The 13,722-nt window shown below is 37.4% G+C and overlaps 1 long non-coding RNA gene across 1 annotated transcript; it reads right to left on the reverse strand.

Moving 5' to 3' along the window:
* Positions 1-8,931: 8,931 nt before the first annotated feature.
* LOC146922628 (uncharacterized) lies at positions 8,932-12,207 on the reverse strand. The gene is made up of 2 exons (XR_015012538.1): positions 11,787-12,207; positions 8,932-9,235 (listed from the first exon to the last, which is right to left on the reverse strand). It is a non-coding gene; the product is annotated as an uncharacterized LOC146922628 (long non-coding RNA).
* Positions 12,208-13,722: the final 1,515 nt, after the last annotated feature.

The raw sequence follows: 13,722 nt of genomic DNA on the forward strand, positions 1-13,722 counted from the left end.
GTAGTTTGGTGACTAGAAATTCATCCTTAAGGTGAATAAGTATGGTTGTCTGGAGTTCGAACTCTAATCTTATATATATACTATGCAATATCCATACCGACTGTGTTAAGCTCACGGGAATATCATGTGTTTTCTTTATCATGTGCGCATATTATTATTGGATAGAAAACATGTAGGGGGTAGGTGTAGCTAGGCATAGAAAAAACACGCTCGTGTGTTTCATGTGGTCGATATTCGTAAAAAGCTGAATTTTCAATTGACCAACTTTAAAAAAAAAAAAAAATAAGGTAATTGACTAGAGAGAAGTATTAACCAAACCAAATGGACCAAGGAGCAACATAAAATATCGGAAAAGATTTGCGAACACCGACATCCCACAGACTCACTGGGATAGAAATGTGATTTATAAATGTGCTATAATGTTGATATGATAGAATGAACAAAATTGCTATTTAGTGCGGGACCCAAATTTGAAACGATTTTTTTATAGAAAATTTGAAACGATTTTCCAAATTACAAAATTTGAAAAAGAAAAATACAAGGCAAAATGAGGGGAGAGAGAGAGAGAGAGAGAGAGAGAGAGAGAGAGAGAGAGAGAGAAAGGGTGGTTAGTCTAGTGCAAACCCTAAGGCAACCGTGCCGACACTCCTTTTCGTTGTCAATGAGGTACAATGAGTAGGGAAGGGTTCCAGGAAGGGTGCCAAAAATTGGGGTGGGGGGTAGGCTGGGGATGATTGGTATGTGGTGGAATCGTAGCATCAGAAAGTGTTTGGACCGGATGATCAAGGATAGGACAAGTTTAGGGTATTTTTGCGGCATGGAAGGTTTGGGTTCGTCAAGGGACATCAGTTTAACAATAGAGGTTTGTAATGTAAGGGAAGGCATCAATCGTTTTTTGATAGGTTAAGGTATGCTTTTGATCGCATCTATGATGCACAACCCTTGGTGCATATGACGGTGTATCAAATGGTGAGGCGTGTTTCAACGGTGCAGGAGGCAACGACATCGCAGAGGGAGCATCGAGTTGTGATAAGTGTTTAAAAGGACGGTAAGGGTAGCACGCCGATTTAAGGTAATGATGATTTGAGGTCAACATCTTTTTATTTTACAAATGCGCTGGAACAAGTTCCTTATTTTCTTCTAAGGAAAGGTTTCAAGGTATGCGGGATGTTGCTAGATGTTTTCTTTACCAAAAATAGGAATGTGTGTGGACATGGATATGGTTTTGTTTGTTATAACAATGTGGGTAATGTTGGTAACTTGGTTTGGGCCCTAAATAATGTGTGTTTGGTCAGCTTAGGGTGTGGGCGGTTGTGGCTTGTTTTGATTGAGTTAAAGGTAAAGTTCTCAGGGAGAGGGAGGTAGGGGAAAGGGAGCATGTCGATGCAGTTAAGGGGAAAGAGGGACAAAAAAAATGTGCAAGGGAAAGAGTGAAGAAGACGGGGGAGAGATGGGGAGAAACGAAGGAGGATAGGTGGTGATGACAGGAACAAATTATTGAGGAGTGAAGTTTGCTTATGGGTATAGGTGCAAAGGGTGTCAGCGGAGGATGGAAAACATTTGGTGGGTTGTTCATGTTTGAAAGAGGCGAAATGATGGTCATATGTTAAGATTTTGAAGAATAAGAAGGATGATTTTGTACCTAAGCATGTGGTACAGCCTAATGAGAGTAGTCAAAGGCTTTATTTTTGTAAGTATCGGTCAAGCAAGGACGATGTTGAGTGAGAAAGGAAAGGTATGTACGCTACAATGATGAAATTTTTCTCATATTTTTTTTTCTTCATTAATAGAATGGACCCCCAAGTCTCAGTTGTACGAACAAGGGGCTTGGATTCGTATATATGGTGTTCCAATACATGCTTGGAATGAAAAAAAATTCAAAATTTATGTATCAGAACGTGGCATATTTTTAAAGGCAAATAGTGGAACTTTGGAGAATATCAATGGTGTCTGGTCCGTGGAGTTACGAATGGTTGATGTTGGGTTAATTTTTCTCAATAATTGAAATTGAAGCAAGTAAGGTAGCCGGTTGTTGGAAAAAAATCATGTTGTTTGTGTAACACCCTATTTCTAATAAGCGGTAAAACGCGCGAATATTCAAACATATTCTAGAAATAGATGCTACGTCTCCGAATAAACCACAATACAATACATGCATAAAGATCATGTTACACAACATAGCAGCGGGCATACTTAAAAATCATAAAACATCTCCAGATCTCAACAAAATACAATTGTATTCTCCAAATCCAAATAATAGAATATATCAACAACTCCAAGATACATAGTCAAAATGAAACAACATGCAAGGACTATCCTAGATCAGAGCCCTAATCTAGACACTTGCATGAAAAAGAGGAACTCCACTCCTCGGCATCAACAAGCAACAACTAAGCATCCTGCACGCCGTCTACCCATCCATACAGAGAGGTAGGCGGTCCACCACAGACCACTGAGGGTTAGCATTACATCATCATAATCCATATGAAAACATAGCATTCAAGGAATCATACATATCACATATACAAACCATCCCTCCTAGAATACTAGCATCACATGATTATCATCCCCCATTACTAGCATCTCAAGCTACCACATTATCATCATAGTATAGCATGCATAATCATTCTCTATTCAAGATATCGACAAGAGCTCATCATTTAACAACACTAATCGAATGAAAATATTACTCACCTCATTACTCATCTAGCATGCTTAACTCAACAAGTACAATTCATCATTTCAAAGCAATCATCATTATCAAAGAAATCACCACATCATATGTATATACATATACAATTCTCACTTCATCATTATTATCAAATTAATCATCATCAAGTGGGTTCACCAAGTGTATAAGCACAAACAATTAAGATATGCAATTAGAACATAGTTCAATTATTCACAACCGTCAACAAAATCCACCAATGTACATATACATCAATCCACATAATCACAACGTTCACCAAATTTCACCCATGCACAATTCACCAAGTCACATATTCAAATATGTCACAACTCATCAACTAATCAAATGCATGCAATGTTCTAGACTCTTCTAGATGCATGTGGTACCAAACTCCTCCAAGGTCGTCACCTTATGATGCAACAAAAACATCATTATCAACGGCTATAATCAACGGCAATATGGATACAAGTATCCGGTCAACGGCAATATGGATATAACATCCGAAACGACATATGATGCATGAACATATGACTCAATCCACAATGCATATGTTCACAACAATTCAACGGCTATAATCAACGGCTATAATCAACGGCTATGATCAACGGCTATATGTATATACACGCATTCATCACCAATCACATCAAAACTAGCATGTATAAACTCACCACCAACAATCAACATTTAACATGTTCAACAAACAACATAACATAAACATGTTCATCACCATTCAATTAGTATATATGCATCGACAACAATTCACCACCACTTGACAAATATACAATCACCAACAACATCCACAATTCAATCAACATATAGTTGTCACTCATACACATCATCAATCATCTCCACATAAATCAACATATAGTTGCCACATTTCCACATAATTCCTTACAATCCAAATAAAGGAACAATTATAACATATGATCACAAACATCATATTCATCACTCAACAACCATTCATACATCATCTCGTCATCATATTAATCTATTCATAAAGGGTTCACAAGCAATTGGCTCTCAAAAATCATTTTCTACCAAGTTCGTCTCCAAAAATCACAACATTGAAAATAATTGAGTCATCTAACCAAAACCAAGTAAACAAGTTCAATTGCCTATGCCATGTATTCTCACAAGTCACATATGTGTGTAGTAGAGGTTACAAAAGCATTTCATCGGCCACACATGAAGAATTCCCAAAAATCACGAAGTTCGTCTCTTGGCATCATTTTGCAAAACCAATTCATTTCCAAAACAAAACCAAGTTAGACCCAAGCTATGATACTCTTAGAAGCTTACTTATAAATTGATTGAATAAGGTTAGGTGTTTGGAATCCATTGGTATGCTTAAAAGTACACAAAAATATGAAAAAACAAGGTTTTGGGATTCTGCAGAACTGACACGGTCGCGTCGTCAGGACACACGGTCGTGTGATCCCTTACAGGGGACTCTGACACGGTCGTGTCATCCAGACACACGGTCGTGTCATTCCACCAGTACAGCAAAAATGCAATTTTACGTTTTCGTGCATAAAATCTTGTTTTCGAGTCCGATTTCAGTTCCGTTTTCACCAATGCATTCCTAACACTTAGACCATACAAACCACACTTGAAAACTTCACATTTCAACATTAAAACAACTTAATCAAACTCATCCCAAGATGACTTATTTTGTAAAAGTTCTTAAAATGACTTTTACTCAAAACTCATTTTCTTCCCAAAATGATTCCCCTCCAAAACAAGCTTCTTAATTCATTCAACATCATCAAAATCAAACTTCTTCATTATCAACCCATTTTTATAAAAACCTCAAGAACAACACAAATTCATAACAACATCAAAGATTATGATTACCCAAGGTTTCTAACATCAACAAGAACACCTCACAACTTCAACAACAACAACCAATCATGAATTCATCACAATTCATCAACAACAACATCTCATATTATCAATTTTGATACCCAAAGCATCAATCCAACAACCACATGTTTCAAATCAATAACAACAACTAATGAACATGAATTCATGCACAATTTAACACCACAACTTCATTTTTCAACAAATTTACTCAAGAACACAATATACCCATATTTTTACATTTCAACATGTTAATTCACATACTAACACACAATTATCCCACAAATCATGTTAACAAACATAACAACAACAATTATGCACGAATTTACAACAATTAGATTCAATTCATCAATTTCACAAAATGGGTAAAAAGGAAAAATTATGAATTATGGTTGAATTCTAACCCTCTTACCTCTAGCACCAAGATTCTCTAACCCAAGCTTCAATTTAGCTCCTAGATGATGAATCCCTCTTCTAGCTCTAACCTTCCTCTTCAATCTCTTCAAACCCTTTCTTCTCTCTATCCTCTATCTCTTATCTTCTCAAATGAAAAATGAAATGAAAATGCTGTAACCCTATCTCTCCTCACTAACATTAGTTTATAAAGGCTCACTTAATGGGCTTATCTCACAAACCTTAATGGGCCTAACCCATTTCTAATTCAACCTCAAAAATGTTACTACTCACTTACCGGTAAAATATAACACTAACGGTCACTTAACGGTAATTAAAATAATTACTACACCCTCTCTACTAACTTGGTAAAATAATAACTTCCACTAAACACTAAAAAATAACTTTCTGCAAAATTACAAAATTGCCACTGCCCTCAAAATGACCAAAATGCCCCTAAGTCCAAAATGACTAAAATACCCTTCTAACACCGAATTCTACGATTCCCAACCAAAAATACACACAGAGGCAAATAATCATATAAGAGCACATATAACACACATAAATAAATAATAAAATAAAACTAACGAAAATCGGGCTGTTACAACTCTCCCCCACTAAAAAGAATTTTCGCCCTCGAAAATTACCTGAAGGAAACAACTCTGGATACGCAACCCTCATCCTACTCTCTGATTCCCAAGTGGCACTCTCACCGGTCGGTCCAACCCAAATCACTTTAACCAAAACGACCTCCTTGCCACGCAAACGCTTCACTTCACGATCCTCAATCCTCACTGGCCAAGTCTCAACGGTCAAATTATCCCTTACTTCCAAATCATCCACTTGAATCACATGAGACGCATCATACACATACTTCCTCAACTGAGATACATGAAACACATCATGAAGATTCGACAATGATGGCGGTAACGCAATCCGATACGCTACAACCCCAACCTTCTCAATAATCTCAAACGGTCCAACAAAACGAGGCGTCAACTTCCGACACTTCAAAGCACATCCAACACCATTTACAGGATTCACTCTTAGAAACACATGATCCCCAACCTGAAACTCAATATCCTTTCTCCTCTTGTCATGATAGCTCTTTTGCCTACTCTGAGACGCTTTCATCTTCTCTTGGATCATCTTCACCTTCTCCGTAGTCTCTTGCACCACTTCCAGTCCTAACAAAACACTTTCTCCTGACTCATACCAACACAACGGCGTCCTACACCTCCGTCCATACAAAGCCTCAAACGGTGCCATCCCGATACTAGAGTGAAAACTGTTGTTGTAAGTAAACTCAATCAACGGTAAACATTCGACCCAACTGACACCTTGCTCTAAAACACAAGCTCTCAACAAATCTTCCAAACTCTGAATAGTCCTCTCCGTCTGACCATCAGTCTGGGGATGATACGCAGAACTTAACCTCAACTTAGTTTCCAAAGCATCTTGCAAACTCTCCCAAAACTTAGAAGTAAACCTCGGATCCCGATCTGACACAATACTAGAAGGAACACCATGCAATCTAACAATCTGCTCAATGTAGATCTCAGCCAACTTAGCCACAGACATACCGGTCTGAATAGGAACAAAATGTGCCGACTTCGTCAACCGATCAACAATCACCCAAATAGAATCAAAACCCTTAGCAGTCTTCGGCAAAGCTCCAACAAAGTCCATTGATATAATATCCCACTTCCACTCTGGCACGAACAACGGCTGCATCAAACCTGACGGCTTCTGATGTTCAATCTTAGACTTCTGACACACCAAACAAGCATACACAAACTACTTCTGTGACCTTCTTCCAAAATCTGCTTCTTAAGCTCAAGTGCACTTGGCACACAAACACGATCACGAAACATCAAAACACCGTTCTCATCCAATCTAAAGTCTCCACCTTTGCCTTGATTAACCAACACCACTCGATCTACAAGTTCCAAATCTTCCTTCTGACCATTCTTGATCTCCTCCAGAATATTACTTGTCAGCTTCAACATTCCCAACCTCACACCATCTGGTGTTAACTCACTAACCAAACTCAAGTCTCGAAATTGCTCAATCAACTCCAACTCTTTCACCATCAAAGCAGACACATGCAACGACTTCCTACTCAAAGCATCAGCAACAACATTGGCCTTTCCAGGATGATAGCTCAACTGGAAGTCAAAATCCTTAAGATACTCCAACCATCTCCTCTGCCTCATATTCAACTCTTTCTGGTCAAACAAGTACTTCAAACTCTTATGGTCACTAAACACTTCAAACTTAGAACCATACAGATAATGCCTCCAAATCTTCAACACATACACAACGGCCGCTAATTCCAAGTCATGAGTCGGATAATTCTTCTCATGCACTTTCAACTGCCTCGAAGCATAAGCCACAACCTGACGATTCTGCATAAGCACACCACCAAGACCCATCTTAGAAGCATCACAATACACAACAAACGATTCCTTCGGATTCGGCAAAATCAACACTGGAGCTGACGTCAACCTCTTCTTCAACTCTTGGAAACTCTCTTCACACTTAGCATCCCAAACATAAGCTTGTCCTTTCCGAGTCAACTGCGTCAATGGCAACGCCAACTTAGAGAATCCCTCAATGAACCTCCGATAATAACCTGCCAATCCAAGGAAGCTTCTAACCTCAAAAACAGACTTAGGTGATTCCCACCGCAACACTGCATCAACCTTCGACGGATCTACGGCAATACCACCTTTAGAAATCACATGACCAAGGAAACTCACTTCCCGCAACCAAAACTCACACTTCGACAACTTAGCAAACAACTTCTTCTCCTTCAACACTCCCAACACAATCCTCAAATGCTCGGCATGCTCTTCCTCCGACTTGGAATACACCAAAATATCATCTATAAACACCACCACAAAACGGTCCAGAAAAGGATGAAATATTCTATTCATACACTCCATGAAGACACCTGGCTCATTAGACACTCCAAATGGCATCACAGAATACTCATAGTGTCCATACCTCGTTCTGAACGCAGTTTTGGATATATCTTCCGCCTTCACTCTAATCTGATGATATCCTGATCTCAAATCAATCTTGCTGAACACTTCTGCACCAACCAACTGATCCATCAAATCATCAATCCTCGGAAGCGGATACCGATTCTTGATTGTCACCTTGTTCAACTGCCGATAATCCACACACAACCTCATGCTACCATCCTTCTTCTTAACCAACAACACAGGAGCTCCCCACGGCGAAACACTTGGCCTGATAAACTGTTTCTGAAGCAACTCTTCCAACTGCTTCTTCAACTCACCCAACTCTAATGCAGACATCCGATACGGCACAATCGAAATAGGACTCGTTCCCGGAACCAAATCAATTGCAAACTCAACTTCCCTCTCCGGCGGTAATTCGGTAATGTCGTCCGGAAAAACTTCTGGAAATTCTTGCACTACCGGCAAATCACCAACTCCTTTCTCACTACTCTCCTTCAATGAAGCGAACATCATGAACACACTAGCTTCGCCATCCAAGGACTTCTTCACTTGCTCCGCGGTCAAGAACTTCCCACCTTCCTCAGCCACCGGCTTAGAAAATGTTACACTCTTGGTCAAACAATTAATGTTAACACCAAAAGTCAACATCCAATCCATACCGAAAATTACGTCCATATGCTTCAATGGAAGACACACAAGATCCAACTCAAAATCAACAAGAACCTTAACACAAACCACAACCAACTGAGCCTCTGCAGCCAAAGATACCTTCCCTTGCCAGACCCAACGAACCTGAAACAAACTGCTACTCCCCCACTACGCTCAAACCCACTTGAAAGAACAGAACAACACAACAAGTACCGACAGTACTCCCGTACATGTCGCATACAACAGGGAATTCAACAGGTTTTGGTCTGGACAAGACCGACCACGGCTCTGATACCAACTTGTAACACCCTATTTCTAATAAGCGGTAAAACGCGCGAATATTCAAACATATTCTAGAAATAGATGCTACGTCTCCGAATAAACCACAATACAATACATGCATAAAGATCATGTTACACAACATAGCAGCGGGCATACTTAAAAATCATAAAACATCTCCAGATCTCAACAAAATACAATTGTATTCTCCAAATCCAAATAATAGAATATATCAACAACTCCAAGATACATAGTCAAAATGAAACAACATGCAAGGACTATCCTAGATCAGAGCCCTAATCTAGACACTTGCATGAAAAAGAGGAACTCCACTCCTCGGCATCAACAAGCAACAACTAAGCATCCTGCACGCCGTCTACCCATCCATACAGAGAGGTAGGCGGTCCACCACAGACCACTGAGGGTTAGCATTACATCATCATAATCCATATGAAAACATAGCATTCAAGGAATCATACATATCACATATACAAACCATCCCTCCTAGAATACTAGCATCACATGATTATCATCCCCCATTACTAGCATCTCAAGCTACCACATTATCATCATAGTATAGCATGCATAATCATTCTCTATTCAAGATATCGACAAGAGCTCATCATTTAACAACACTAATCGAATGAAAATATTACTCACCTCATTACTCATCTAGCATGCTTAACTCAACAAGTACAATTCATCATTTCAAAGCAATCATCATTATCAAAGAAATCACCACATCATATGTATATACATATACAATTCTCACTTCATCATTATTATCAAATTAATCATCATCAAGTGGGTTCACCAAGTGTATAAGCACAAACAATTAAGATATGCAATTAGAACATAGTTCAATTATTCACAACCGTCAACAAAATCCACCAATGTACATATACATCAATCCACATAATCACAACGTTCACCAAATTTCACCCATGCACAATTCACCAAGTCACATATTCAAATATGTCACAACTCATCAACTAATCAAATGCATGCAATGTTCTAGACTCTTCTAGATGCATGTGGTACCAAACTCCTCCAAGGTCGTCACCTTATGATGCAACAAAAACATCATTATCAACGGCTATAATCAACGGCAATATGGATACAAGTATCCGGTCAACGGCAATATGGATATAACATCCGAAACGACATATGATGCATGAACATATGACTCAATCCACAATGCATATGTTCACAACAATTCAACGGCTATAATCAACGGCTATAATCAACGGCTATGATCAACGGCTATATGTATATACACGCATTCATCACCAATCACATCAAAACTAGCATGTATAAACTCACCACCAACAATCAACATTTAACATGTTCAACAAACAACATAACATAAACATGTTCATCACCATTCAATTAGTATATATGCATCGACAACAATTCACCACCACTTGACAAATATACAATCACCAACAACATCCACAATTCAATCAACATATAGTTGTCACTCATACACATCATCAATCATCTCCACATAAATCAACATATAGTTGCCACATTTCCACATAATTCCTTACAATCCAAATAAAGGAACAATTATAACATATGATCACAAACATCATATTCATCACTCAACAACCATTCATACATCATCTCGTCATCATATTAATCTATTCATAAAGGGTTCACAAGCAATTGGCTCTCAAAAATCATTTTCTACCAAGTTCGTCTCCAAAAATCACAACATTGAAAATAATTGAGTCATCTAACCAAAACCAAGTAAACAAGTTCAATTGCCTATGCCATGTATTCTCACAAGTCACATATGTGTGTAGTAGAGGTTACAAAAGCATTTCATCGGCCACACATGAAGAATTCCCAAAAATCACGAAGTTCGTCTCTTGGCATCATTTTGCAAAACCAATTCATTTCCAAAACAAAACCAAGTTAGACCCAAGCTATGATACTCTTAGAAGCTTACTTATAAATTGATTGAATAAGGTTAGGTGTTTGGAATCCATTGGTATGCTTAAAAGTACACAAAAATATGAAAAAACAAGGTTTTGGGATTCTGCAGAACTGACACGGTCGCGTCGTCAGGACACACGGTCGTGTGATCCCTTACAGGGGACTCTGACACGGTCGTGTCATCCAGACACACGGTCGTGTCATTCCACCAGTACAGCAAAAATGCAATTTTACGTTTTCGTGCATAAAATCTTGTTTTCGAGTCCGATTTCAGTTCCGTTTTCACCAATGCATTCCTAACACTTAGACCATACAAACCACACTTGAAAACTTCACATTTCAACATTAAAACAACTTAATCAAACTCATCCCAAGATGACTTATTTTGTAAAAGTTCTTAAAATGACTTTTACTCAAAACTCATTTTCTTCCCAAAATGATTCCCCTCCAAAACAAGCTTCTTAATTCATTCAACATCATCAAAATCAAACTTCTTCATTATCAACCCATTTTTATAAAAACCTCAAGAACAACACAAATTCATAACAACATCAAAGATTATGATTACCCAAGGTTTCTAACATCAACAAGAACACCTCACAACTTCAACAACAACAACCAATCATGAATTCATCACAATTCATCAACAACAACATCTCATATTATCAATTTTGATACCCAAAGCATCAATCCAACAACCACATGTTTCAAATCAATAACAACAACTAATGAACATGAATTCATGCACAATTTAACACCACAACTTCATTTTTCAACAAATTTACTCAAGAACACAATATACCCATATTTTTACATTTCAACATGTTAATTCACATACTAACACACAATTATCCCACAAATCATGTTAACAAACATAACAACAACAATTATGCACGAATTTACAACAATTAGATTCAATTCATCAATTTCACAAAATGGGTAAAAAGGAAAAATTATGAATTATGGTTGAATTCTAACCCTCTTACCTCTAGCACCAAGATTCTCTAACCCAAGCTTCAATTTAGCTCCTAGATGATGAATCCCTCTTCTAGCTCTAACCTTCCTCTTCAATCTCTTCAAACCCTTTCTTCTCTCTATCCTCTATCTCTTATCTTCTCAAATGAAAAATGAAATGAAAATGCTGTAACCCTATCTCTCCTCACTAACATTAGTTTATAAAGGCTCACTTAATGGGCTTATCTCACAAACCTTAATGGGCCTAACCCATTTCTAATTCAACCTCAAAAATGTTACTACTCACTTACCGGTAAAATATAACACTAACGGTCACTTAACGGTAATTAAAATAATTACTACACCCTCTCTACTAACTTGGTAAAATAATAACTTCCACTAAACACTAAAAAATAACTTTCTGCAAAATTACAAAATTGCCACTGCCCTCAAAATGACCAAAATGCCCCTAAGTCCAAAATGACTAAAATACCCTTCTAACACCGAATTCTACGATTCCCAACCAAAAATACACACAGAGGCAAATAATCATATAAGAGCACATATAACACACATAAATAAATAATAAAATAAAACTAACGAAAATCGGGCTGTTACAGTTTGTAGAAACACTCAGTACATAGTTTAAAAAGGGTGGTGCATATTCTGAGTAAGGATAGGTTGGCTGTAATTAACATTTTGAAGAAGAATGGCAGAAAACATCGTCAAAGTAAGGTTTCGAAGGCTTCAAAAGTACAAGGTAAATGGGTTCTTTCGTCTTCTAAGAATTCCTCTCCCTCATTTGTTAATAAGAGTTGGACGAATTAAGTGTTGTTACATGTTAAACAAGATGTGGTTAATATTGATGTGTGTGGGTTGGGTGAGCCCATTGGTGTGATTTTCAAAGGTAAAAATTCAAACAAGTTCAGTGTGTTGTGTAGGTGAAAAAAGTGGTAAGGGACAGTTAGAAAAAATAGGGAAGGGTGATAAGGAGGGGTGAAGGAAGAAGGTGGGTGGGCGAGGGTGGTATTAAGTCTTGTTAATTTGGTTTGGTGGTATCATGTAGTGTGGTGGCTATTTGTAATGAGGATTAATTCTTATAATGTTAGAGAGTTGGGTGGTTTTGAGAAAACAAGGGAAGTTTAACGGTTAGAAAGGGATAAAAATACGAAATTTACAAAAGAACTCAATCCTTAACAAGAATCTTGATTTAAATTTGCTCATTTCAATTTTGCTTAGAAATTTCGACTCATTGCTTGTCATTTTGTTTGTGCATTCTCAGTCACCACGAACGATTCAGTGCTCGCGATTTCACATTGAATTCATCCTCATACGTTTGCATTTTCTTTGTTTCATATTTTCTTTCTCTGCCATTACAAAATCACTTTAGTCTACTAATTATATAGGAAGCATCAAGATACTCATCTTTCTTATATCCTTAAAATTTCTTATAATTTTGAATATATTTCTACTTTGAATAAACCTTATAATTTCTAATTAAATTGTTTATAGAAGTCGTGTATTTAAAAAATTATTTTTTATTTAGCAATTTATACTTTCAACACGGTTCCCCCAAGCAAAATTCCTGGCTCCGTCCATATCGAGCTACTATCTTTTTTGTGATTGAAGGCAAATAACGTCATTTATGCCTTGATTTCCATAACTGTTGGCTCAATTCTTTTGTTTATTTGGGTTTTGCTATGTAGTTTTCTCCTCCCCGTTGTTGGTGTTGGTATGTTGTAATTATTCTGAACTTGTTGTGTTCTAATTTTGTATTCCGTGTGCTTTTCAGAATACTTTTTTCGTATTAATATATCCTATTTTAGTTTTTTTTTCAAATACAAATTTTGAAATATTTAGATTATTAAACATGATAAGCTAACATTAGACATGAATTACACCATATCAATAACAAAAAAATCACACCATTTTGTATTAATTCTATCTTTCTTCTTTTTTTCGAAACAA

Source organism: Medicago sativa, chromosome 5, assembly GCF_051527215.1.
Source record: "Medicago sativa cultivar Bolivia chromosome 5, Bolivia_mono, whole genome shotgun sequence".
NCBI lineage: Eukaryota > Viridiplantae > Streptophyta > Magnoliopsida > Fabales > Fabaceae > Medicago > Medicago sativa.